A 10235-nucleotide genomic window follows, 5' to 3' on the forward strand; every position below is an offset into this window, starting at 1 on the left:
GCCTGCAGCCTGCTCCAAAAGGCAATACTGGCTCTCTGTCCGAACCAAGAAGAGAGCGCACATCCAAGCGCGTGTCTGCAGCATCTAACAACTCGGCTGAAATCTTTACAATCCTGCTGCAGTCTCTACCTCTCCTGTCCCTTCCCAGACCTTATGCATGGCTCTGGCTTCTCATTTCATCTCTAAAACTCAGGACCTCCTGTCCTCTCTCTCTTCCTCTCCTCCTCCCCCCTCTACTCCCTGCTCTTCCTCTGGCCCTTCTTGGCCACCTCTCCCCCCTCCTTCTCTGCCTTTCCCATGTTCTCCGCAGACAAGGTTTCTAGACAAGTCCGATGTGTGAAAGCCTCGTCAAAACAGGTTCATCCCTAATCCTCCAAAACCAACAAGGACCACATTGACACCCTGGTTCCTGCTCTGGCTGACTTCTGAAACCACTCCTTTGCCACTGGAGTCTTCCCATCCCCCCTGAAGCACTCCCCTGTGCACCCTCTTCTTAAGAAACCTTCTGCTGACTCTGTCCTGCCTGGCTAACTACCACCCAATCTCCATCACTCCCTTCCTGCGAAAACTCCTGGAAAAGCTGGCCATCTCCTAGCTTAATCTTCACACTGAATCTGTTGGTTGTCTTCATGACCATCTGTCTGGTTTCAGAGCTGCCAGAAACATGGAAACTGCTCTCCTGAACATCTCCTGACCTGCTTTCCAACCTTGATTCCAACACCCCCTGCGTCCTCATCTTACTTGATCTCTCTTCTGCCTTTGACACGGTCAACCATGCCATATTGCTCAATTGTCTCTGTGAAAGCCTACGTATCACCGGTCAGGCCTTGGCGTGGCTGACTTCTTTCCTCTCTGATCGACCCTCCCAGGTCCAACCTGGGTCCTTCCTCTCCTCTATCTCTGGTGTCCCCCAGTGGTCTAACCTCTCCCCCTGACTGTTCAACCAATACCTGGCACTTCTTGCCCACCGCATTGCTGCTTTCTGCCCCAACTTTCAGTGCTATGCAGATGACAACTCATTTTCAGGCTACCTTCGGCCACCTCTTCTTCGTCTCTCATCTCTGATTGTCTGCTATCCAGGAGTGGTGTGCCGCCAATGATCTCTGCCTTAATGCCAGTAAGACTGAGATTCTCTTCATCAGCACACCCGCTCCCGCCTTTCCTGTCACTCTCTGGCCGGCCTCTCTTGACCCTCTTCCTGCTCCCACCCACGAGGCTAAAAACCTTGGTGTCATCTTCGACTCAACACTCTCCCTCTCTCCTCACATCTCTGACGTATCCAAGAAGTCACACTACCAGCTGCACCTCCTCAGAGGTATTCTTCCTTTCCCACAGAAGCTCACTGTCTCCAGAGCTTTGGTTCTCTCTAGGCTGGACTATTGCAAAAGCCTCTTTCTAAATCTGCCTGCTACTACTCTCCGCCCTCTGCAACTCATCCAGAATAGGACTGCAAGACTTGTGCTTGGCCTCAAGCCCAGGGATCGGATCTCTCCAGGACTGAAATCTCTGCACTGGCTCCCAGTGGCTGTGAGGATTAAGTTCAAAACCCTCTGCATTGTCCACAAGGCCTTCTGGGGCCTCAATACCTTCAACTCTCTCTTCCTAAATATCTTCCTTCTCGAACTCTTTGCTTGTAGGCCTCCAACCCAACTCCCTCATGGTCAGTCGCTACTCCAAGCAAATCTCTTTCTTCGGCTGGGGCCTCCCTCTGGAACAGCCTCCCTGAAACTTGAGGAGAACCATCTCTGGTTCCGGAAGCACCTCAAAACCTTCCTCTTTGCTTCTGCTTTCCCTCCTCCTCTCCCCTGCTGAATTCCTGGCTGAAAGTGTACTGGTTACCTGGCCATCCTCTGATCTCGGGCCCAGGTCCCCTCCCCTGCCAGTTACACACCTGCACTGCCTCCCTGGCAACCACTGCACATGGGAACTGTTTTCTGTATCCCTACAATCCCCCCAGCACTTGACACCTGATGTATGCACTTACCCTTGCACGTGCCACCAGCTGGCCCTACTGCTCTTATTGCTTTTATTTATTCTATTGCCCCATGTACTGCACTGTCCCAACCCCCCTGCCACTCTGCACCTTTCCTCTCCCCTTCACTTGCGTAATCTGAATGACACTTGGCCTAGAAGGATCGCTGTCTCGGTCTTCCTTTTGTTCCCCCTCTCTTGCCACGTCGCGCCTTGAAACACTTGTGTATAGGCGCGTTATAAATGCCATATCATATCATTCTCCATGTCAGCTATCATTCTAACTGTAAAACTAAAACATTCTGTATATGTGTGAGTGTGTTCTTAAATGCATTTGTCTGTGGTGTACTAATCGTCTACACTTCTGTAAAAATCACATGTGCATAGGTGTGTGTGCTTGCAAGTGTGTGTGTTTGTGTGTGTGCGCACATCTGCATGCATGCTTTCTCATCTCAGTTCACCTTGCAAGCACTTCTTTCAATGCTCACTGCTTTGCTAAATACAAACATTCTTGTTTCCAAAGCAGTGTTTTTCTTTATTTAATTTTGTCATTCCACATAGATATTCACTGTGCTTAGTTCAATAACATTTACTAACACATTGGCCAGTTTTATTACTGCAATTCGCACCCAAAATTACATTTTTGAATCTAAGCTACTCTTGGGACCCTGGACACATTTGTTTTAAAAACATTCTCTGAATATCTCCATACTTCACAGCCATGATATAGTTAGGGAAACATTGTTCCCTTGCTTGGCATCTCTCCAATGTGCTCTGAATTTTTAAACTTGCATGCATTGCACCTCATGCACCCTTTCTTTTTCTTTAAACCTCTTTTCATTGTTATTTCAACAGTTCATGGTCATCGTTTCAATGTCAATCAAATCACAGTACAGGGTCACAGCTTATACAATTTACAAAGTAGCATATGGTAGTATGTAACAAGGGCGTTCAACGGGAGGGTGCAGCTTTCTGGCCACGCCAGGAGTCTCAGGTGTGGGCCGGCAGGGAGAGCCCAGCTGGACGTTGCAGCGTGTCTTGTGACTATTGATCAGCTGTTCAGGGAATGAATCATGGATCATCCATCCATTTGCCCCAAACTCTGAGGTGCTTTTGGGGGCAACCCCTGGCGTTATAAATGTGTTTAACTAGGGACGTGCATCGGTCCATTTCGTTTTCCCGCCGGTTAAGACACAGTCCCTCATAGGAGCCCCATGTGGCAGGTATGAGCCTTTTTCCCCAATCCCAGCGCAATTGCAAGGAACGCCTTTTCGTACTTGGTGTGGCCTCCGTCTCTCCAGATCCCAAGAATGACCTGTCTTGGGTCGTGTGGGACTGGGGACCCCAGTAACCTGCTAATCCGGGTAATACATCGAGCCCAGAAGCTGTGGATAATCCTGCCGTCCCAGATCATATGATAGAATGTTCCCTCGACCCATCTGCAGCTCAGACAATTCCTATCTTCTATTGTTCCCCATCTCATCATCATGGCCCTAGAGTGGTAGACTTGGTGTAGTATCTTGTATTGAATCAGGCGAAGTTTGGCGTCTATGCTGATTTCCTGGGGGAACATCAGCACTTCGACCCATTCTTTAGGTTCTAGCGGGCCCAGCAATCTCTCCTATTTCTCCCAGAGCCTAGAGAGTGCCTGGGTCCCGAAGGCAGATGTTACCTGATAGAGTGTGGACGTGACCTTGGCAGGGATCTTGGTTTGAAGCACGTTTGCTTTGAGGGGGGAGCACTTTGGAATGTCTGCTGGGGTAGGGAATTGCGCCTTGATAGCATGTGCAAGTTGTATGTGTCTGTATTGGTCCCCTGTCGGCAGTGAGAATTTGTTCTGTAGATCAGCAAAAGTGGCGAGTTTCCCATCTCAGAGTATGTCCACCAAAGACCGTATACCCTGTTCCTCCCAGTGTGTGAAATGTCCCATTTTCAGGACCTCCGGGATGTGTGTATTGTTCCATAGGGGTTGGTTGGTTGTTGGCCTCCCCGTTCCAGCACATCACATATGGTGTGTGGCCTCTACCCAGACTTTACGGGCCTGGTGTATCAATCCGGACAAGCCAGTCAGTTCAGCTTCCCTCCCGTATAGTACTCGAAGGGGTGTTATTCCTCCCATGTGTCAGATTTTGCCCTTGATGTGTGGGAGGTCTAGATCCCCATGAAGCCAGTCATTCACAACTCCCAGTTGAGCAGCCCAATAATAGACCCAGAGGCAAGGTAGGCCTATCCCCCCTTCCCACACAGTGCACTGTAGAGTTGTTAATGCTACGCAGGGTTGTTTCACACCCCAGTGTACCCTCTTGAGAGTGGTCTCTATAGAAACAAAGGTCGGCCCAGTGATGTAAAGAAGGGCATTCTGGAGGGCATAAAGGAATCTTGGAAGGGCGAGCATTTTGAAGATGGCTACCCTGCCCAAAAGCATTAGTGGGAGGGATTGCCAGTGGGTAACGTCCGCTTCAAATCTGTCTGTCACCGGCTGTAAATGGAGTCGGACAAAGTCCTTGGGGTCGGGCTGACTACAATACCCAGATACTTGAAGCTATGTATGGAAACAGAGTAGGGGCAACGCCTCGGGATTGCTTCCCTCCCCCACACCCTGTAGTGGGAAGAGTGCAGTTTTCTGTTTGTTGACCTTTAGACCACAGAAGTCCTGGTATTCAGTAAGGATATCGGTGACTGCTGGACAAGCTGTCTGGGGTTGCTCATGTAGACGAGAAAGTCTTCTGCATAAAGTGAGACTCTGTCCTTCCTCCCCCTCCACCCCAAGGCCACTTAAAGCCCGACCACTCCAATGCGGTCTTAAGCCTGATTGCAAGCGGCTCTATGGCTAGCGTAAAAAGTAAGAGGGGAGAAGGGGCAGCCCTGTCTAGTTCCCCGCCCAAGCCTGAAGGTCCTGCATGTGGACCCATTCACTCTTACCACTGCCTCGGGAGAGTCGTATAGTATATTGACCCATGACATATACTTGGGTCCAAATCCCATAAGTTCCATGATGTCCCAGGGAGCCGACCACCCTACTGAATCAAAGGCTTTTTCAAAGTCCACCACTAGGAGTGCAAATGGGTCTTTTATTGCAGCTGCCTGGTCAATAGGCAATTGGACTCTTCTCAAGTTCATCCGGGTGGATCTAGACGGCATGAACCTGCATTGATCCGGCTGGATTAGGGTATGGATGTCCTGTAGTAGTCTGTCAGGCGAGGACCTTGGCCTCTCTGTTAATGAGAGATATAGGCCTATAGGAGGCGTAGCGTTCTGGTGGTTTGCCAGGTTTATGAATCGCTACGAGGGCTGCCTATCTCAGGTCTCGTGGGAGTCTCCCCTCTTCCCGGGGTCAACTCAACATGCGGTGCATGTGGGTTGTAACCTTGCCCCCCCCCCACCCTCTTGCACAGTTCCACTTGTAATACGTTGGGGCCCGGGGATTGCCCAGATCGGGGTTGGGATAGAGCTGCGGCAATTTCTTACTCTGTGATCTCCTCCTCCACGGTGCCTATATGTTGTTCTGAGAGCCTAGGTATTGCAGCGGACTCCAGGAATCAATACCGCAGATCCCGGTGGTGTCGGTTGTTGGGAGTAGAGGAGTTCATAGGCCGCGAATGCGTCCGCAATCTCAGCGTCATCAGAGAGTTGTTCCCCGTCGGCCCCCCGCATGGCCCATACATATCCCTTATTTTGGGCCTGCCGTTCTAGCCATACCAGCGTCTTCCCGGCCTTGTCTCCGGTCTCATAAATCTGGCTACGCTTAGCCCAGCGTGTGCTCTTAGCATTGTCTAAGGCCAGGTTTCTCAGCACCACCTGGGCTGTGAGCAACGCATCCCTGGATGCCTCCGTTCCTAGTGCGAGAAACTCCTCCTCCGCCCACGATGCATGTTTTTCCGCCTTTGCGATGGCTTGAGTGTGTAGTTTGCGGTGGGCCGACATGAGGGAAAGTGCCCCCCCCTCAGATCACTGTTTTATAACCCTCCCATAGTGTGACGGGGCTGTCCACTAAACCCTCATTAATGCTTACACAATTACGGGCATTCCCAGGTAGTATGCGCTAAGGCGCCAGGTGGGGTGAGGGGTTTTCTTGCTGAGTTTTAATGTCACTGTCAGGGGGGGGAGTGATCCGAGATGCCTCTGGCCAGGTAGGTAGCAGTTAACAGTGTGTGTGCCATATCCTGCTGGACAAAGATATAATCAATGCGGCATGGGGATTTATGTGGGCCGGAGAGAAAGGAGAACCCCCGGTCAGAGGGATGTATCGTGTGCCATGCGTTCACCCACCCTAGCGATAGAGTAAATTAGTGAAGTTTTGTCGGGTGGTCAGGGTTTCTGGTTCCCACATGTGTTCTCTCCCTGGTCACGTGCATCACTTCATTAAAGTCTCCCCCGAGCACCCAGCAGTCTGCCTGAAGATCCGTGAGGAGTTCATGGGTGAGCGGGGGGGTGAGAGCATAGACCGCAGAAATTCCCCAGGTGTTCCCGTACATGTTCCCAGTCACCACCACAATGCGCCCCTGCTGGTCTGAGTGTACCCAGCCCAACTGGAACAGGATTCTTTTGTGTATAAGTAACATAGTCCCCCGTGACCCACTGGTGAATCCCGCGTGGTAGACCATGGCATAGTTGGATCTTTGGAAGAAGTTAAAGTTCGTGCCCCGGAGGTGTGTTTCAGTAAGCAGTGCTATGTCCAGAGAGTGCCTGTTCAGGTATTGGAGCACCAAACTGCGCTTAATACTGGAGCGCAACCCGTTGACATTTCATGTGAGCAGAGTAAAACATCTCTCATGTACCATTGTCATTTCGGGGAGTGTGTGTGTTGTGTGACTGGGTGTGGGTACCCCTCCATTTTTCACTCCCATCCCCCGTCCGCCGGTGTGTGTGACCCTCTGGTTGGAACCATGTCTATGTGACCGTAACGTTCAAACAAGAACAAAACAACAATAGTTAACATATTAACCACATTTCCCCCGTAACTGGAACTCTTTACCAACGTTGGATTGCATGTTCCAGATGACGGTGTAGGAGATCCTGCGTGAATAGGTGCCCCAGCTTGGGCTTCCTCTCTCCGTAGCATCCTGGTGTGTCTACAGTTCCCATTTCCCTCACTGTACTTAACCCCCCCCCCAAACCAGAAGCACCTGTAGCCCGAACAGTGTGCCAACTGGGTGCCGAACTTCAAACCAAAACGTCCTCGACTCCCCTATGGCATTCATGACATCGGCAAGCGAGATAGCAAGATTCTCCTCCACGCGTTGGCTGCTCTCCGGGGTCGAAGTTGAGGGTCCCTGCAGGGGTCCAACCGTATAAAGGTCCATCTTGCTTTGTAGGGTTTGCCTCTTGGTTTTGTCCTTGCCCATTTTTCCTCTGCAGTGGTCCAGGGAGGGACACTTTTCACCTGCTCTTGAGTCCTCGGTTATGGGGGCCTCCCAGGATCTGGAGAGCCCTGCGTGGATTGCAGCTAGTCCCGGACAGTACTTGGAGCCGTGAGGGCATCCGTGTGCTTGTCACCTGGGGGAGAAAGTTCGGATGGATTGGTGTCAGGCGGGGTTTCTTGCCCCTCAATCCCCACTATATCCCGGTGCCTGGGGACCGGCCGCTGGGGCGACTTGTTATGGCATACTGTTCCGGGGTGGAGGAGGCTTTCGATCAATAGTGGCCACATGGATGCCCATTTGGTCCTGGCCCTTATTGGCCAGGGCTGCCCTCCCTCCCTCCCAACCGCTCTGTGAGTCACTTTTAGGGTGATGGTGCTGGTTTTCTTCTTGTGTATGGCCTAGGGGCCGTGCATCCGTGTCGTTAATGTTGGGAAAACCTGTTGAGGTCCAGGGCCGGTTGTGCTGTTAGTTGCAGTGTGTTGCAGGGGACCGATGGTCCATTAGCCAATTCAACTGTATCCCGGTAGCCTTCATGGATTTCGCCGTTTCTGGGAAGGGCCGGGGTCTTTTGCGCTAGTCCCCCTGCCCCTTTGGCCTACCACAGATGTGGGTTTGTTCCTCTGCCTTGCCTTAAATTGTGTCCACCTCATCATGGATTGTTGCCACCACGGGGGCACAAATGTCTCAGTGCTGCCTGCCAGGCAGATTATATGTTGTTTAAAGGCCCTGGCGCTGAAGCTGCACTTCAATAGTCAGGCCTTATGCTCAAGAGGCTGGAGCCTTTCGCTATTGAGCAGCCCTGAGTATAAGGGGTGTGGAGCACCCTTTGTAGCCAGGATCACTGTTGCTACACGCCCCGATGGGATTACTTGCATCAGAGGGTGGGGGGGCTTTTTGTGGCAGCGCCTCTCACCTTCACTCTGCTCTGGGCGCTTCCGGTGCTGCAGGGTCCGTGGGGGCTCGTGTTCCTTGTGCAGGCAGGAAGGAGGATGTACCGGTGCCAGATGGGGCTTCAAAGGGGCCCCACATTATGGTGACTCTGCCTCCTTTTCTCCGCTCTGGTCCCCGGTAGTGCAGAGCATCTCCTCCAGTAGGGGTCAGCTGGTCCCACAAAGCGTCCACCGGGACTCGGACACACTTGAAGCGGGCCAGTAGATGGAGCATCTGCAGCTCCCTTCTCGATCTCAAGATGGCGGCATCTGCTCCATTGAGGGCTAATAGCCCGCTTTTGTGCTTTCCGGCCCAGATTCCTCTCTGTATTGCGGCCAGATGTCGCTGAGGTATTCAGCCGATATGGCGGTCTATTTCCTCATCAGGATCAGTACGTGTGGTTAGGATGAAGTAGGATGTTGGCAGCCGCCGGGAGCTGGTCCCTTTAGCTGCTCATACGTGGTTCGCGCATGCGCACTCCCCATGCTCCCTTTCTAATGCTATCTCTCTCATTTTTAATGACCTAAAGCACTCCCCATGCGCTGCTATTTGGAAATCTCTTTCTTTCTCTTTTCATAACACACTGAAAGCTATTTTATCAAAATAATAAATGCCTCTTTCTCTTCTCCATAAGAGATGGCTGTTTTGTATATATAGGGGCCGATTCATGGAACAAACGTGCGCCGAAAATCCCCGTGCAAGCTGGCGCAAGGTGGCGCAAGCGTGAGAGAGCAAGCGCACGCGTGCGATTCAAGGAAGGCACTGCGCGTGTTTTCCACTGGTTGTGCACCAAATCTGGGCGTGACGCACAAGGGCACACACGTCATTGCAACAACCCGAACGCTGTGGGCGATGTGCACAGGGACAGCGCACAACATCCGCGCACACACCAAAAAGGGGGCGGGACACGGGGCGTAATGCACGGAATGGGGAACAATGCATGAAAAAGAAGGCATAACTGGGGAAGTACTGCAGGGAAATACACTGAACGCCCACACGCACTCGAACAACTCGTATTCCTGGATTTGAATACGGGAAACAAGCGCACGCTAAAAGATGCGCACAGGCATCAACACATCCGCCACAGGAAGGCAGGCGTAAGCGTCCCCGCGCACAGTATAAAAGCGTGCACAAACAACAAACACGTACATACCGCTACGATGAATGCCCCATTTGTCGCAGCACTGATCGTGGGACACCGCAGGAGGAGGAGAATAGCCAGGGCCCGCATTTTTTCCACCCAGACTAGCCTTTTTGGGATGCCTGACGACCAGGTCTACGGCAGGTATAGATTTCCACCTCGTATCATCCTAGACCTGGTCAGTGAGTGGGAAGATTACCTTACATCCCCCACCCTCTGCTCCCAAGCATTGAGCCCCTTGGAGAAGGTGCTCAATGTCCTGCATTTTTTGGCCACTGGGTCATTTCAGCGTAATACTGCCATAGTGGGAGGGTCTCACAGGTCACGTGGTCACGCTGCCTACACCAGGTGTTGGCAATCATGACTGCGCGCCCCTCAGTCCGCAGGCACATATACATGCCCAGAACACCCGCAGAAAGGTAGGCCGTTGTCCAGGACTTTTACAGGGTGGCACACTTCCCCAAAGTGCTCAGTGCCATAGATTGCACCCATGTGGCCCTACGTCCACCTAGGGCCACTGAGCACATCTACCGAAACCGCAAGCACTGGCATTCCATCAATGTGCAGGTGGTATGCGATGCCAAGGGAATCATCACCTCTGTCTATGCAAACTACCCTGGCTCCACCCATGACAGTTTCATATACAGAATGTCCGCCCTGAGCCGGGCCCTGGAAGCTGGGCAGCATGGCGACACATGGCTCCTAGGTGAGTACAAATGCCCGTGCACACACAAACAAATACACAAACCCCAATAATCGCAACCATTATCACCTCTCCAGGGGACAGTGCCTACCCTCTGAGCAACCACATGATGACGCCAATCTGGAAC

Source organism: Ambystoma mexicanum, chromosome 1p (genome assembly GCF_040938575.1).
Source record: "Ambystoma mexicanum isolate Mex_15411 chromosome 1p, UKY_AmexF1_1, whole genome shotgun sequence".
Classification (NCBI taxonomy): Eukaryota; Metazoa; Chordata; class Amphibia; order Caudata; family Ambystomatidae; genus Ambystoma; species Ambystoma mexicanum.